The sequence below is a fragment of the Podarcis gaigeae genome, assembly GCF_964106915.1.
Source record: "Podarcis gaigeae genome assembly, chromosome: 8".
In the NCBI taxonomy this organism is placed as follows: Eukaryota; Metazoa; Chordata; class Lepidosauria; order Squamata; family Lacertidae; genus Podarcis; species Podarcis gaigeae.
This window is the reverse complement of record NC_139684.1, coordinates 76,134,083-76,152,675: the sequence shown is the minus strand read 5'-3', so window position 1 is coordinate 76,152,675 and position 18,593 is coordinate 76,134,083. Positions and strand designations below refer to the sequence as shown.

Genomic DNA, 18,593 nt, shown 5'->3' with positions numbered 1-18,593 from the left:
GGAAACTCACCCCAAGTTAATATGCTTACTATTACAAAGCAAGCCTATACTGGTGGTGTTTGGGGTCAATCTTTCCCACCATGCTGCTTTGCAACACCTGGGATGCTGTGACTTCCTTGCTTCAGATTTTAACTGATAAGGTCTCCATGTTCTGTGGAACTGCCTGGTTGCAAGGGACCCTGAGGGTCCTCTGGTCCAACTCTCTGCAATGCCGGGATCGCAACTAAATCATCCATGAAAGATGCATAAGTCTGCTTTGTACATTTCCGGTTGGAAATTGTAACGAGTTTTATGGTCCATACGGTCCCATTTTATACTGCAACATTTCTTTCTGAATAATAACACTTCCTTTCAAATCGGTGTGCATTTATTTGGGAACAGCCTTGTTATTAAATCCAGTTCCTAACTTCTTGCTTGCTATTGAGCAAGTTTGCAACTGTGAGGTTCAGAGAGCAGAGATCCCCATTTTCTCCAAACTCTTACAATCTCCTGACCCAGTCTGATTGACAGAAGGAGTTTTGGTGGTGGGGAATGGAGCTGGCAGGCTTGGGGTATTAGACACAGCTGCAACACCCTTGTGGGACCTGGGGACCTGTCCTTGACAGTGGAGTCAGTTCCAAAATGCTGAATCAATTAAGCCCCTACTAATCAAGAACAAGTGCCTCGGTTTTATTGGAACTTGGTGGGGGTCCAGCATAATCAGAAAGAGCACACACTTTCTCTGTTTTCCCAGGGATATGTCTAAAAGACAGCTTCTATTAGAGGGAACTTCTCAGCTGGAAAAACTAGAACGGGGTGTGAACAGGTGTCCAGAACATCAAGATGATGGTTGTCACCTTGTTCCAAACTTATTGAAGAAATTTGATGGAATTCTTTCCTGGAACACTGTACCAACCCATGTGCTCTACTCTTAGCCAATGTCAGCAAATTGCTGGCACAAAGGTAATGAGATGTTTGGCTACCCGATTTCTTTACTTAATTAAGAAAATAATGCAACAGTTCCCAAACTGTCATCTACAAACCACTGGTGCTCCATGGGATTAATTAAGGTTGTCTGTGGGGGGTCTATGGAGAACTAGACTTGCAGCCAATGGCCTTTCAATGGGATCTGTCAATATCACCCATGTCCACCCTTAACTGGAATCACCAGCAGCAGCACATTCTGAGTACCTTCTGTAGAACAGGTTGGAGCATTCCCATAGAGAAGCCAATAATGTGTTTTCTCTCTGTAACAGAGTAATAATGTTACAGCTTGTAACTTATTGCCCATCAATCGATGCCCATCAATCTGTGTGGGATATTGCTATATACCAGATTAAGACCTCATTCAGTCAGGATTTGATACATTGACAAGGGTGCTGATGTGGCATGTATTACTGAGACCTTGGTGAGTGATTTACAAAATACATTTAAAGGAAAAAACAGAAATATGAATTCTGTCGCTCCTTTAAGCCTATCAACTCAGACCATCTCTCATGTGTTCATTGTTAATCTGGACCCTCCTAGGCTATATATATATACACCACACACAGCAGTTAGAGTATGTTTCATGCACGCAATAGAGCAGCCATGGTGGATTAAAATGGATGAAACTATGCCATATCTTTGTCTCTTCTGTAGAAGCTGTGTGGACCTTTGATCACATTTTTGCTGTTTTAGATATGACTAATGGAAACCTTAGCATCATGATAAGAGTAGTAGAAAAATATCTAGGCTACCAATACAAAAGGGAAAGCATAAGATGTTTTGGAAAAGCAGCAATGGAGTGTGCCAACATGCCCATGACACAGCAGGGATCACAGTTGTTTATTTCCCACCCCTTACTGCATGCATCCATCCATCTTGCAAGACAATGGAGTGCACCTACAGGGGTGAAGTCAAACCATTGCATTAGGTAAAGGTAAAGGTACCCCTGCCCGTACGGGCCAGTCTTGCCAGACTGGGGTTGGTGCGCCCATCTCACTCAAGAGGCCAGGGGCCAGCACTGTCCGGAGTCACTTCCGGGTCATGTGGCCAGCATGACATCGCTGCTCTGGCCAGAGCCAGAGCCAGAGCCGCACACGGAAACGCCGTTTACCTTCCCGCTAGTAAGCGGTCCCTATTTATCTACTTGCACCCAGGGGTGCTTTCGAACTGCTAGGTTGGCAGGCGCTGGGACCGAACGACGGGAGCGCACCCCGCCGCAGGGATTCGAACCGCCGACTTTTCGATCGGCAAGCCCTAGGCGCTGAGGTTTTACCCACAGCGCCACCTGCGTCGCAAAAGTGACACCTCTGGGGCGCAAGCCTCAGCAGTGTGTATGGAGGTCCTGGGCTGCCCAGAGGATAAGAAACCTCTCTTGGCCTCACTGATGTAGTCCAAAAGAAAGCAGAGTAGCTGCAGATGTTGCTGGAAGGAGGTGTACAAGATATCATCTGAAAATCTTAAGGACTCCAGTCCAGATTTGTGTAGGGTTTACTCCTTAGCCTTTTCTTTTCCCAAAGATGTCCCACAAGATAGCAGAAGTTTAGGATCAGAGTTTTCCTTCTCCTAGATAGACTATCTACCCAGGTTGATGAGCCTCATCCACCCCTCACTTCCCTCTACAGCACATCTGTGGACATTGTCACATGCAACAGTTGTGTGGCGATTCCCACCTCCCACCAGTTGGAAGTAAATGAAGACGCAGGACACCGTTAATTTAGGTTAGTGGGCAAATAATGGCCACAACTTTATTGGTTACAGGTAAGAGCGGTATTGGCTTAGGCTTAGTCCTATCAGACTATCCGGCATGAGAACCGGAAAGGGTTAACACCAGCAGGGGGAGCCCCTGAGATGCACATCCCTAGGCACTCCCCGAGGATTCTAATTCTAAAATAATAGGAACCTTTGCACTTCCAGATTTAAGAAGATATTATGAAGCTGCATGTTGGAGCTGGTTGAAAGAGTGGATGTTACTTTAAAATATGGAGATTTTGGAATTAGTAGGTTGGGACAGAATTTATGGATGGCATGGCTATCTAACATATGGGAAAATACAGGTACAGAAAATAATTTTGAACTACTTAGTGAGAAAGGCATCATTTGAAGTTTGGGATTCTGACTAAACATCAGGGGAGAAACTTTCCGATGCTAGGAGCTTTTTGATTAGAATATTTGTGTGAGATAGTGTGGGGAAAATACGGAATAACAGATACAATCTTGCTTAAAATGTATATAGGAAGTGCAGTGTAAGCGATAGAAGTCAATCAATGAAATTTTATTATTATTTTCATATTCTTCCAATTTTATTTTTTCTTCTTTTTTATTTTCTTCTTTTTTGCTCTTTTTTATATATGTGTGCTTATCTGAAATATATATGTATGTATTTGCAATATTTTGCTTATATTTTGTAATAATTATGTTAAATAAATTAAATAATAAAAAAACAAACAAGCCCTACTGAATTCAACGAGGCTTCTTCCCAGAAAAGTAGAAGTAAGTTTAGTTGACCTCAGTGGGCTTATGCATGCACAGATTCCACTTAGACCTCTGAGTGGGGAAGCAGATGCAACTTGACTAGAAAATCCCTTAAACTAATCTGAAATTAGTTGAAAATATGTTAACTATATTACAGTGGTACCTCTGGTTATAACCTTAATTCGTTCCGATGGTCTGTTCTTAACTTGAAACCGTTCTTAACCACTTTAGCTAATGGGGCCTCCCGCTGCTGCTGCGCCGCCGCTGAACAATTTCTGTTCTCATCCTGAGGTAGAGTTCTTAACCCGAGGTACTAATTCCGGGTTAGGGGAGTCTGTAACCCCAACTGTTTGTAACCCGTGGTGTTTGTAACCCGAGGTACCACTGTATATGGAAGTTTATTGTATTTTTTTATTATTAAAGCGACTACTTCCTTACATTTTAAGGCCCTCCACCGCCACAGGGAGCCTTGTCAAGGCCCTCAGCTGCTTTGGGGGAGGTATGGCAGGACCCTCTGCTACAGCAAGGCCTCGATATATATCGAGATATTTTAATATTTAGCTGGTGATATATCATGATGTTGAAGACCAGATATTGCCCAGTGCTATTACCCACTTTTCCTTTACGTTTCCAGCATGTTTCTGATGCAGATTTATCCTTCCTGGCCAGTTTACTAGGAGTCAAACACCAGCTGTATATCATTTTCATATAATGCTCTTTTAATGTATAACATGCTGTAAATTTCAAATGTGTATTCCACCATTTCTCCCATGCTGCCATTTCTATATTATGACCTATATCCCATTGCTGATTTTACTAGTCCATCTTTTCTTTGCTATTCAAATGACAATTTATACATTTTGGAAATTACTTTTTCATTGCTCTTGATAAGTTCTCTTTCAAATGGTGAGGATTGATTCATAAATCTATTCCTTTTATCTTTATAAATTTATTCCTTTTACCATGAAATGGTATTGGCAATTATTTATTTCATTATTATACTTTTTCCATCAGGAAGATGGGGGCATTTTGACATCAGATGTAACTTAGGGCTGCCATATGTCTGCGAAATCTAGACATACCCCTTTGGGGGGGAAACCAGGCCATTCTGGTTTTGTTTTCATTTTCTATACCAACTAAAGCTCAGTAACTTAGCGGCTGAACAACTGTCCAGATTTTTTCCTTCTAAAAATATGGCAACCCAATGGCCAGATAATGATTTTCAGTTTTCTTCTCTTTCTTGGCCTTCAAGAACTGACATTCATTGCACCATCATTGCATAGATATTATTCACTTGAAAAAAGCCAACACAAGACACAGTATTCATCTACTTTATCCATTTTATTCTCATCATGATTCAGAATAAATGTACAGGGGAAATGTAACACCTGTACCAAATGTTCTGTAAATAAAGCTCCCAACCCACAATTTCATGCCCTCTTGTGTCTGCCTCCTTGAAACACATTCACTCTGCAGCATCTTCAGAGATCTTCCAAGCCTTCAGAGATCTTGTAAGTCTCAGGATGGGAATTGATTTCTTCTATAACCTTTAAGGTCTGACCTTCATAATTAATGGGATCAATGCATGTTGCATTGATGACATTGAAATATATCCAACCATTAAGAATTTTCATCACATCTTTTGGGGCTGTTGTTACAAAATTGCAAAAATCTAGTGTTCCACATCCTCTGATATCAAGAAACTCTATCGTTTCATTCACTGAAAAGAGAGGAATGATAATATGAGTGAGGGTTGACTTCAGGACCCAGTACATTTGGGCAACTTGCAGGACCATTAAGTCCATATGTTCCCTTTGACCCCACACCCTGATAGCTTCTCTGAAAATTCAGAAGATGCATTTTCACCCAAAAGAGTGACTGAAGTGAATGTCAAGGCCACACCTGATGTCTTCCACAAGCCTTACTTTACCTTTCTTCCCTGTCTACTGATACTCTGACCAAACCAAGGCTACTGGGTGAAGTCCACACATGCGAATTTAGTCATCAATTAGATCTTCCATAAAGCTCACAATATTGCATCCATCCAGGGCCTGAGGAAACTCAAAATGGGAATGACAGCTGTTTGCATGCGTGCTTCCATGTGATCAGGGCAGTCTGGGAATGGGGTCAACAGCATGCCAGTGACTGAGAAATGGGAAATGAGAAATCTACTTTTCTGCAGCTGCATTCTGCTGGATTAAAGAATGGATACAATTAGAAGACACTGATGTTCTAGATTTAGAGGGATTTGATAATTTATTTGGATGGCATGCATATTTATGGTATGATAAAGTAAAGGCCCAAAATGCTTTTAAAAATCATGTTATTAGGAAAACTCTCTATAATGTATGGACAAAATATAAAGATCTCTAAGAAAGGAAGACACCCAAATGATTTTCACCAGTGGAGGCAAAGGCCCAGAAAAAGTTAAACATGGATAGTAAATGGTTGAGATATTCAGATTTATTATTGGAGGATAAAGAAGGTTATAAACTAAAACCATTTGACCAACTTAAAGAGAAAATAAATTGGTTACATTTTCACCAGATTAATGAATTGTATAAATTAGATAAGAAAAATGGTTTTGCTTCAGTTGGAAACGGAGTTGTTGGATTCTAAAGTTAAAAATTTAACTAAAATATATAATTTATTGTTGGAGTGGCATACAAAGGATGAACAAGTTAAATCGGTGGTGATAGATTGGGCAAAAGATGTGGGACATAACATAATGTTTGAAGACTGGGAAAGACTGTGGAAGAAAGGGGTCAAGTTCACTGCATGTACAGTGCTAAAGGAAAATATAATGAAAATGATGTACAGATGATATTTGACTCCGGTAAAATTAGCAAAGATTTACCATAACAGTGATAATCTATATTGGAAATGTAAAGAAAAAGAGGGTACCTTCTATCATATGTGGTGGACCTGCCCCAAGGTGGGTGAAAGACTTCTGGGAGAAGATTTATAATGAATTGGAAAAAATGTTGAAATACACATTTATTAAGAAACCAGAGGCCTTTCTTCTTGGAATAACAGGTTGGGGTCTGCCCAAGAAAAATGTTAAATTATTTTTGTATGCCACAACTGCTGCTCAAATTTTACTAGCTAAGAATTGAAAAACACAAGAAGTACCAACAGTGGAAGACTGGCAGATGAAGATGATGGACTTTTTGGAGCTAGCTGACCTGACTGGAAGAATCTGTGACCAGAAGGAGGAGGAGTATCAGGAGGAATGGAGGAAATTCAAAGACTATTTAGTTAAATATGTTAAGTTAAATTAATTGGAAAAACTTGCAAATACCAGATAGGCCTAGGATTTAAACATGTAATGTGATGAATTAATATGTTTAATGTTGAATTATAAAGAAAGAAAGATGTTAAGTGATGAAGTTAATTTTATAAGAATATTGGTTTTGGAAAACCGTTAAAATGATATACAATGAAATCTAACCAGGGGGATACGAGCAAGTCACTTAACAATGTTATTAAGTTAGGTTTAAATAAGGTTGATATTTATGTTTGTTTGCTTGTTTGTTTGTCTAAAAAACTTTTTTGGAAAATCAATAAAAAATAAAAAATAAAAAACAGTGTGTTCCTCCCTGATAACCAGGAAACATCACCTCCCTAGGGTGCATTTACATCCCTTTATTTCTCTTTCTCACTTACTGAAATCAGGGACAGATATATTTCCCCAAAGTACTTTCAAAACAAGGAAATACCACTTTAAAGAAAACCTTGAATATTTCCCTTCAAAGAAAACATCTGGTACAGCTCCCGCCCTAGTGGTGGAGTTAGCTGCATGGGCGCCTGGAGCAGCAGCCTTGCCGTGCACCCGTGGGGCGCGGTGATCCGTGTACGTTAGTGGCAAGGTGATCCTCTCTGCACAGTGGCGGCAGTGGGGTCCTCCACATGGTGGCGGCTCATACCTTTGCACCCAGGGGTGGCGGGGTGAGCAGCTTATGGTGTGCCTTTTTCTCACCCTCCCCCCAGAGATGGTACCCAGGGTGAACCGCCCCTGCTCCCCTTCCTATGCCCCTGCCTCCCCTATTTGCTTTTATCACATTTGGCCAGAAAAGGTAGTTGGTGGCTGGCAGTTGATTGGCAGTTTACTCACCATTCTTTACAATAGCAACAAGTTTCAGACACTTAAGCGATTTGTGAGGGAGCATGAGGTTTGCCGTGCAAGAAGTTGAATTCTTTGCCATTTCAGGAATGCACCACAGCATCCTATTGTGATATTGATGTGGAACTGTCAAAATGGAGCATACGGTCAGCCCTTAGTTTCCATTTCAAACAGACACACGCACACACACACAACTGCAATCAAATGGGCCTGCTGTGAAAACCTAATATAAATATTTCTTAGTGTTGCATATTTTGTCCTTAGTATAGCTTCTATATGTATCACATTCAGATCATTCTCAGAACATGCATGTTGCTGTTTAGCTGCTTCTGAATGATTCTCAGGATCATTCTAGGGGTAAACTAGTCTGGCAATCAACTGAATTTTGCCTTTATCTCACTCCTCCCACCAAAGGTTACTACAAATAAGTCTCCTCTGCATTTGGGGGGCGGGACACTGGCAGGAGGGTTTCAACCAAGCCCTAAATAACATCCAATGTGTAGAGGTTCTAGTCTTGACATTTTATAGGGATATTGCTTATTTCATTAAACTTCAAGGAACGTGACAATAATAACATACCCAATTATAAATACGGTCACTGTAATGAAGGTGTCGTTTTCTTCTCATATATAAAATGATAAATGTGTGCACATCTCTTGAGTTTCCAAGACATGCCAAACCTCTTACATGCTTATTGGGTTGCAAAATTTGACTACCAAATGGAAAAGCACCAAACTCCCACCTCAGATTTTTTGGAAATTATGAAGAGGTGCCCAATTGCTTTCCTGGGGCACCAGGAAGACAAATCTTGGGCCCAGTTATAGTTAGCATGATGAAAAGGCCCAGCCTTTTGCATGATGAATTCTGCATATAAGTTAAATAAGCAGGGAGACAATATGCAGCCTTGCCGTCGACACAGTCAAAGGCTTTTGCATAGTCAATGAAGCAGAAGTAGATGTCTTTCTGGAACTCTCTAGCTTTCTCCATAATCCAGCGCATGTTTGCAATTTGGTCTCTGGTTCCTCTGCCTCTTCTAAATCCAGCTTGCACTTCTGGGAGTTCTCGGTCCACATACTGCTTGAGCCTTCCTTGTAGAATTTTAAGCATAACCTTGCTAGCGTGTGATATGAGTGCAATTGTGCGGTAGTTGGAGCATTCTTTGGCACTGCCCTTCTTTGGGATTGGGATGTAGACTGATCTTCTCCAATCTTCTGGCCACTGCTGAGTTTTCCAAACTTGCTGGCATATTGCGTGTAGCACCTTAACAGCATCATCTTTTAAAATTTTAAATAGTTCAGCTGGAATACCATCACTTCCACTTGCCTTGTTATTTGCAGTGCTTTCTAAGGCCCATTTGACTTCACTTTCCAGGATGTCTGGCTCAAGGTCAGCAACCACACTACCTGGGGTATACGAGACATCCATTTCTTTCTGGTATAATTCCTCTGTGTATTCTTGCCACCTCTTCTTGATGTCTTCTGCTTCTGTTAGGTCCTTTCCACTTTTGTCCTTTATTATGGAAATCTTTGTATGAAATGTTCCTTTCATATCTCCAATTTTCTTGAACAGATCTCTGGTTCTTCCCATTCTATTGCTTTCCTCTATTTCTTTGCATTGCTCGTTTAAGAAGGTCTTCTTGTCTCTCCTTGCTATTCTTTGGAAATCTGCATTCAATTTCCTGTATCTTTCACCATCTCCCTCGCATTTTGCTTGCCTTCTCTCCCCCGCTATTTGTAAGGCCTCATTGGACAGCCACTTTGCTTTCTTGCATTTCCTTTTCATTGGGATGGTTTTTGTTGCTGCCTCCTGTATAATGTTACGAGCCTCCATCCATAGTTCTTCAGGCACTCTGTCCACCAAATCTAAATCCTTAAACCTGTTCCTCACTTCCACTGTGTATTCATAAGGGATTTGACTTAGATTGTATCTTACCGGCCCAGTGGATTTTCCTACTTTCTTCAGTTTAAGCTTGAATTTTGCTATAAGAAGCTGATGATCTGAGCCACAGTCAGCTCCAGGTCGGACGCCTTCCGACCTGAGGGGCTCATCTTCCAGCGTCATATCTTTTATATGCCTGTTGTCTTTGTCCATGGAGTTTTCTTGGCAGGGATACTGGAGTGGCTTGCCGGTTCCTCCTCCAGGTGGATCACGTTTGGTCAAAACTCTCCACTATGACCTGTCCATCTTGGGTGGCCCTGCACGGCATAGCTCATAGCTTCTCTGAGTTATTCAAGCCCCTTCGCCACGGCAAGGCAGTGATCCATGAAGGGGGCATTTATTGTAGGCATCATATTTACAGGTCATACATTGTAGTGGTGCCCCTACAGAGAGGAAAGAATATAACAAGACCTCGGTGTCACTATCTTAAGCAAAAAAAAACCCCTCCTTTTTGATCTAGCAAAGATTGGCAGGACAACTTACTATATGGCATTAACCCCTTCATGCATTTAAACTTAAGTATGTTGGTTATATGAGGCCAGAGGCATTTAAATGGTGCTGTGATTGAAAAGGAAAAGGAAGACGATGGCAAGTTCCTGAGCTTTGCATTATATTTAATAGATTAGTTCCAAGTGCTCATGTCATCCCAATTCTTGACAGGCTTTACTTCTTCTGAGAAACTACCGTATTTTTCGCTCTATAAGATGCACCAGACCACAAGATGGACCTAGTTTTTGGAGGAGGAAAACAAGAAAAAAAAATCTGAATCTCAGAAGCCAGAACAGCAATCCCTCTTGCTGTTCTGGCTTCTGTGATAGCTGCGCAGCCTGCATTCGCTCCATTTCCCTTTACTTCATGTCATCCCGATTCTAGACAGGCTTTACTTCTTCTGAGAAGCTAGGTATTATTCTGCCTGAATTTGACATTTCATTGCATAAAAGGAATGGGAATTTCCTTCATTCCCCTTTGAAACCAAAGTAGAATATTCAGAGGGCCAGGAATAGAGGGCCACCCTTGGCCCATTCATTGAGGAATAGAGTCAGTTTTTAGGATCCTCAGAATGGACCATTGCCTATACGCTCCAGCAGAGCCATCTAGGGCTGGCCCCTACCCAGCTGCTGTCCCCAAGCAGTATAGCCAGCACTGCCAGACTACCACTTGCCCCTCCCTGCCTCAAAGCTGCAGGGTAAATGCCAGTCATGGGAGTTCCCCCTCCTAAAAATAAGCTGAGGAAGTATTTTGCTCTGATTATAACAAGCATATTTAAATGCAAGACATGCTTTGTTGGGCACTGATCAATTGTCCTCTGGTTGCAGTGCATGTCATGTATTTGGTGCCAATGAGCCTTTAAGCACCACCACCTCCTTGGTGTCAGCACTGCAAGCAGAGGCCATCTGAAATCCCTCTTAGCACAATGCTAGACATGTCTACAAAGAAATACACCCAAATGAATTCGATTGGGCTTCCTTCCCGGGCAGAACATTTCATACTGCAGCCTTCACACCCTTTCCACATCCCTTAACTTTGTTTTTACCAAGAATCTTAATGGTTGTTGTTTTTTTTGTAAGTAATTTGTAAGTAAGTAATGAGGCATTTTCAAACATTCCTGTGCTGTTTGTGAGGCCTGTGGTTTAAACAGCAAAACTAGCACAAAAGGCCCCTTCATGGACCACTGCCTTGCCATGGCGAAGGGGCTTGAATAACTCAGAGAAGCTATGAACTATGCCGAGCAGGGCACCCAAGATGAACAGGTCATAGTGGAGAGTTTTGACCAAACGTGGTCCACCTGGAGGAGGAACCAGCAAGCCACTCCAGTATCCCTGCCAAGAAAACTCAATGAACAAGGACAACAGGCATATAAAAGTTATGATGCTGGAAGATGAGCCCCTCAGGTCGGAAGGCGTCCAACATGCTACTGAGGAAGAGCGGAGGACAAGTAAAAGTAGAACCAGAGCTGATGAAGCGGCTGGGCCAAAGCCGAAAGGACGCTCAGCTGCGGATATGCCTGGAAGTGAAAGGAAAGTCCAATGCTGTAAAGAAAAATATTGCATAGGAACCTGGAATGTAAGAACCATGAACCTGGGTAAGTTGGATGTGGTCAAAAATGAGATGGCAAGAATAAATATTGACATCCTGGGCATCAGTGAACTAAAATGGACGGGAATGGGTGAATTCAGTTCGGATGACCATCATATCTACTACTGTGGGCAAGAAACCCGTAAAAAGAAATGGAATGGCCCTCATAGTCAACAAAAGAGTGGCGAAAGCTGTACTGGGATGCAATCCCAAAAATGATAGAATGATCTCGATACGAATCCAAGGCAGACCTTTTAACATCACAGTAATCCAAGTTTATGCACCATACTGGTGCGGAAGAAACTGAAATTGACCAATTCTATGAAGACTTACAACACCTTATAGAAGTGACACCAAAGAAGGATGTTCTTCTCATTATAGGGGATTGGAATGCTAAAGTAGGGAATCAAGAGATAAAAGGAACAACTGGCAAGTTTGGCCTTGGAGATCAAAACGAAGCAGGGCAAAGGCTAATAGAGTTCTGTCAACAGAACAAGCTGCTCATCACAAACACGCTTTTCCAACAACACAATAGACGACTCTACCTGTGGACATCACCAGATGGGCAGCATCATAATCAGATTGATTATATTCTCTGCAGCCAAAGATGGAGAAGCTCTATACAGTCAGCAAAAACAAGACCTGGAGCTGACTGTGGCTCAGATCATCAGCTTCTCATAGCAAAATTCCAGCTTAAACTGAAGAAAGTAGGAAAAACCACTGGGCCGGTAAGATACAATCTGAATCAAATCCCTTATGAATACACAGTGGAAGTGAGGAACAGGTTTAAGGATTTAGATTTGCTGGACAGAGTGCTTGAAGAACTGTGGGTGGAGGCTCACAACATTATACAGGAGGCAGCAACGAAAACCATCCCAATGAAAAGGAAATGCAAGAAAGCAAAGTGGCTGTCCAACGAGGCCTTAGAAATAGCAGGGGAAAGAAGGCAAGCAAAATGCAAGGGAGATAGTGAAAGATACAGGAAATTGAATGCGGATTTCCAAAAAATAGCAAGGAGAGACAAGAAGGCCTTCTTAAACGAGCAATGCAAAGAAATAGAGGAAAACAACAGAATGGGAAGAACCAGAGATCTGTTCAAGAGAATTGGAGATATGAAAGGAACATTTCGTACAAAGATTACCATACTAAAGGACAAAAGTGGTAAGGACCTAACACAAGCAGAAGACATCAAGAAGAGGTGGCAAGAATACACAGAGGAATTATACCAGAAAGATATGGATGGCTCGTACACCCCAGGTAGTGTGGTTGCTGACCTTGAGCCAGACATCCTGGAGAGTGAAGTCAAATGGGCCTTAGAAAGCACTGCAAATAACAAGGCCAGTGGAAGTGATGATATTCCAGCTGAACTATTTAAAATTTTAAAAGATGATGCTGTTAAGGTGCTACACTCAATATGCCAGCAAATTTGGAAAACTCAGCAGAGGATTGGAGAAGATCAGTCTACATCCCAAACCCAAAGAAGGGCAGTGCTAAAGAATGCTCCAACTACCACACAATTACACTCATTTCACACGCTAGCAAGGTTATGCTTAAAATTCTACAAGGAAGGCTTAAGCAGTATGTGGACCGTGAACTCCCAGAAGTGCAAGCTGGATTTCGAAGGGGCAGAGGATCCAGAGACCAATTTGCAAACATGCACGGGATTATGGAGAAAGCTAGAGAGTTCCAGAAAGACATCTACTTCTGCTTCATTGTCTATGCAAAAGCCTTTGACTGTGTCGACGGCAAGGCTGCATATTGTCTCCCTGCTTATTTAACTTATATGCAGAATTCATCATGCAAAAGGCTGGGCTGGATGAATCCCAAACCGGAATTAAGATTGCCGGAAGAAATATCAACAACCTCAGATATGTAGATGACACAACTTGGATGGCAGAAAGTGAGGAGGAATTAAAGAACCTTTTAATGAGGGTGAAAGAGGAGAGAGCAAAATATGGTCTGAAGCTCAACAACAAAAAAACGAAGATCATGGCCACTGGTCCCATCACCTCCTGGCAAATAGAAGGGGAAGAAATGGAGGCAGTGAGAGGTTTTACTTTCTTGGGCTCCATGATCACTGCAGATGGTGACAGCAGCCACGAAATTAAAAGACGCCTGCTCCTTGGGAGAAAGGCGATGGCAAACCTAGACAGCGTCTTAAAAAAGCAGAGACATCACCTTGCCAACAAAGGTCCGTATAGTTAAAGCCATGGTTTTCCCAGTAGTGATGTCTGGAAGTGAGAGCGGGTCAATAAAGAAGGCTAATCGCCGAAGAATTGATGCTTTTGAATTATGGTGCTGGAGGAGACTCTTGAGAGTCCCATGGACTGCAAGAAGATCAAATGTATCCATTCTTAAGGAAATCATCCCTGAGTGCCCACTGGAAGGACAGATCGTGAAGCTGAGGCTCCAATACTTTGGCCACCTCATGAGAAGAGAAGACTCCCTGGAAAAGACCCTGATGTTGGGAAAGATGGAGGGCACAAGGAGAAGGGGACGACAGAGGACAAGATAGTTGGACAGTGTTCTCGAAGCTACAAACATGAGTCTGACCAAACTGCGGGAGGCAGTGGAAGACAGGAGTGCCTGGCGTGCTCTGGTCCATGGGGTCATGAAGAGTCGGACACGACTAAACGACTAAACAACAACAAAAGCACAAAAGGAGTGCTAGACCCTCCTCCCATTCCTGACATTTCTGCTCTCTGTCTGTCACTCAAGCCCTTTCCCCCAAACCCCTGCTGGACTCAGAAATCAGAAATAGGCCAGTGTTGGACAGAAATTTCAGAGGCATGAAGTCATGGCATGGTAAATCATGGAAACTTCCACAACCCCTTGCCTGCATACCCAATTTGCTCCTTAATGGAGCAATCTATGCCCTAGCAGAGCATTCTGGCAAGTGCAGCAGGTTAAGAAGGCAGGGCTCACAGCAGTCAAGAACAGGGTCCAATGGATGCTGGGGCAGTTCAGCCCCTCCCTGTAGTCAGAACACTCCAGTTGGGGGCTTTTCATCTAGAGGAAGGAGAGCTTCGCAGCAGAAAGAGAGGTGAATACATTGCTTTCTGTAGGTAATCCAGGATTCCTTACTATATATTAAATGGATCACTCATCCTCTCTCCCATTCCTAATCTTCCAAAGGACCAAGTTCCTGTGGCACATTCTGACCAGTTCCAGCCCACTAAATAGGATTATCAAAGGAAGGAAATTAGAAATCTCTGGGAGCTTCCAAATCTTTATCTAACAGATTTCCTCCAAGATTATAGTCCTAGCTCCCAGATCCTCCTGCTCTTTATCACAATATTCATTTATTCATTATTCTGTCTAAGAGCACTTGAAATTATTGACCTCCCTTGCTCTAGCCCCACTGGCCATTCCATATTCTAGAAGAAATTCAAGGAACCCAGGAAATCTGGATTCTACTCACCTAGTGAAAACAAGGCCAAGAGGAGGCCCATGTACAGGAGGCCCATGCACAGGAGAGTCTTCATGGTGTTGGGATGATCAAAAGCTAAGGAGGATTTCAAGACGATCTGGTCCCCAAAAAGGCAACGTGTGCAACTATGAGCTTACACAGAGGAATTTATAAGTCAGGGGTGGGAGCCTCAGGCACCTCTTCTAAACAACTGGTTTAGTGAGATGTGGAAACTAGCCCAAATGGAGTTTTCCCAGAAAGCACATGATGTGATTTTGGAACACAAATCACTTTCAGAAACACCATGAAATTTTGCCAAATAGGAATCGAAGTTACGCCTGTGTTCTTCGCCCTTGCTATGGGAAATCGTTTGCACAATCATATTCCCAGGGTCCACGTGTACATCATGGGTCCTTCTTGTCCAGGCAAGTGGGCATCTCTTGGACTTTCCCCATTCAGTCAAGCTATGTTGGATGATCAACTAGTTAGCCTTGCAGAATTCATTTATTTAAAAGATATTTTTCATTCTTAAGCTTGGCAAGGACATTGTCCAGGGCAGCTGTTTACCAGCTCCATCTGATACGTAGGCTGAGACCCTATCTGCCTGCGGACCATCTTGCCAGAGTGGTGCATGCTCTGGTTATTTCCTGCTTGGACTACTGCAATGCACTCTACGTGGGGCTACCTTTGAAGGTGACTCGGAAACTACAACTAATCCAGAATGTGGCAGCTAGACTGGTGACTGGGAGCGGCCGCCGAGACCATATAACACCGGTCTTGAAAGACCTACATTGGCTCCCAGTATGTTTCCGAGCACAATTCAAAGTGTTGGTGCTGACCTTTAAAGCCCTAAACGGCCTCGGTCCAGTATACCTGAAGGAGCGTCTCCACCCCCATCATTCTGCCCGGACGCTGAGGTCCAGCGCCGAGGGCCTTCTGGCGGTTCCCTCATTGCGAGAAGCAAAACTACAGGGAACCAGGCAGAGGGCCTTCTCGGCAGTGGCGCCCACCCTGTGGAACGCCCTTCCAGCAGATGTCAAAGCGATAAACAACTACCTGACATTCAGAAGACATCTTAAGGCAGCCCTGTTCAGGGAAGTTTTTAACGTGTGATATTTTACTGTATTTTTGGCTTTTATGGAAGCCGCCCAGAGTGGCTGGGGAGGCCCAGCCAGATGGGCGGGGTAAAAATAATAAATTATTATTGTTGTTGTTGTTGTTGTTGTTGCTATTCTTTAAATCATATTCTTTAGTATGAATCTGATTCTCTTCATCTTTAAGATGTACTTCAAACAGCCAACCTTTAAAACAGAGAACCGAACAATGTAAATAGGGCCTGTGGTGGCCATTCTTAATTTGTGTCCCTGGCAGCAGCAGTTCCTGAAGAATATGGCAGGGGGTGTGTGGATTCCACACAGAACTCACTGGAAGAATCCCACAGGGAAGATAACCATGTTTTATTGTTTACACATCTCTCTATTTAAAAAGTGAGGATTCTCTTCCACTCCTACAGACTTTGGTGTTAATCCACTGTGAATGGTGGAGAGAGGATTTTAGGATTCTTTTTGTAGCAAACTATCACAAAACCTTTTGACTGAGAGGAGTTGGCTTACTTTCTTTAGTTATTTAAAATAGTTGGGGTTTCCTTTCCTTTCCATAGAAAAAAATCCTGTTTCTGCTGTTTTGCAAAAAGTCTCAGGGCTGGTTGTAACAGTTGGCAGGGCCCCTGTGGACTTTTGGCAGGGCAGCCTTTTCTGAACTGTGTCAGCTAGTCCAGGAAGGGGAAGAAACATTCATTGGTGTAGGTGGGAATAAATGAAATATTGGCTACTGGCTTCTTTATGCTGCAGTGAGCATGTACAGAGTGTCAAGAAAATTGTTCCCCCACTTACGCCTCTGGCTAAAAGCTGGTATTGTGTTGCAATCATTCTGAGCCAGCTGTTTTGCATAGGTTTTCTGTCTTGAAGGCCAAGCATATAGGCAAAAGTACCATAAATTCTAATTTTGAAACGTGATTGGTTGAGGAAACTCGCCCCTGTTACTCTGCTTATTACTACATAGCAAGCCTATACTGGTAGTTTGGAGTCTGCTTTTCTCACTGCACTGCTTTGCCACACCTGGGATGCTGTGACTTCCTTTCTCTGGATTGTAACTGATAGATTCAATGTTCAATAGAGAGTGCTTTGGTACAACTGCCTGCAATGCAGGGATCTCAACTTAAGTATCCATGGCAGATGGATAAGTTAGCTTTGTTAGTTTGTCTGGTTTGTACATTTTCAAACGGTTTTTCTCATTGTAGGTTTATGGGCCATTTTGTCCCATTTTAGACTGCAATCGCTTCTTTCTGAATAAACCTACTTCACGTCAAATTTGTGTGTGTTGATTTGGGTACAGCCTTGATACTAAATCCAGTTCTTGCTTGCTATTGAGCAAGTTTGCAACTGTGATGATCAGAGAGCAGAGATCCCTGTTTTCAGTTCTTGCTTCTTCAAAATCTTACACTCTCCTGTCCCAGTCTAGTTGACAGAAGGAATGACGGGGGGGGGGGGAAAGCTGGCAGGCTTGTGGTGTGAGACCCAGCTGCAACACAAGGATCTGAGCCCTTGGGTTTGGGCGACTTGTCTTTCACACAGATCACTGTCTCTGTTTTTATTTGAACTTTGTGTGGGTTCCTGCATAATCAGAAACAGGACAGGTGTTCTCCGCTTTCCCAGGTATATGGCTAAATAACAGCTGATGTTAGAAGAAACTTCTCAGCTGACAAAACTAGACACAGGGTTGTGACCAGGTGTCCAGAACATCATGAGGACTGTTTCCACCTTGTTTTATTAAGACTCCAAACTAATGGAAGCAATTTGATGGAAACACTGTACCTCCCAAAGTGCTCTACTCTTACCCAATTTCAGCAAATTGCTGGGACAAAGGTAACTAGATGTTTGGCTACCTGACCTCTGTTTTTAATTCAGAAAAAGTTGCAACTTAACAAGGATGAGGGGAAGGTTTATTTGAAATGTCAACATGGTGCATTTTATTCATCTGGTATGGTTCCGTGTAGTAGAGTGTTCAATGGCTTTGGGTGAATCTTGAATCAAAAGCTGAAACCTTTGAAGCTGGGAATATATCAGATCAGGAGTTCCCAAACTGTAGACTGCGGCACCTGGATGGCTGGGTCTACCCATGTGGAGTGTCAGCTCAGCCCTACACAGCTGTGGTGTTGCTTGACTTCCCACTGATTTGAAAGGGTCTTGTGCAAAAGAACTTCCTACTTGGTTGCTTCTTGTGTGTGTAGGACTATTGTGTGTGTGCCATCACAATGATATCCAATCTTTTCTACCCAGAGCTCAAGGTGGGTGGGTGGTTCTTTCCCCTCCCTCCTCCCCTTTCTATCAGCACAACAACCCTGTGAGGTAGGCTTGGCTGAGAGGCAATGACTGGCCCCCAAGGTCCCACCCACACTGTGAAATTCCTAGCTAAGTGGAAGTTTTGAAGCCCTGAAGTTGCCCCAGGCCCCCTGATGGTTTTAATAACTATTTGTTTGCTTCATTTTTTAAGAGGTCAAGAAATCCAGCAAGTAAAGATGCACAGATATATCAGAATTTTATTCCAGAG

General features: G+C 42.7%; 2 protein-coding genes across 2 annotated transcripts in view; one reads left to right on the top strand and one right to left on the bottom strand.

Moving 5' to 3' along the window:
• LOC310851730 (phospholipase A2 inhibitor 25 kDa subunit-like) overlaps positions 1 to 18,593 on the top strand; it is a 1,159,037-nt gene that overhangs the window by 437,303 nt on the left and 703,141 nt on the right. The window lies entirely within an intron of this gene.
• The window catches only part of LOC310851703 (phospholipase A2 inhibitor CNF-like), a 40,879-nt gene continuing 27,200 nt past the window's right edge, over positions 4,915 to 18,593 (bottom strand). The window contains exon 7 of the mRNA XM_083754360.1: positions 4,915 to 4,936. The gene's annotated coding sequence lies outside the window, so the exon portion shown is untranslated. The remainder of the gene's footprint in view (positions 4,937 to 18,593) is intronic.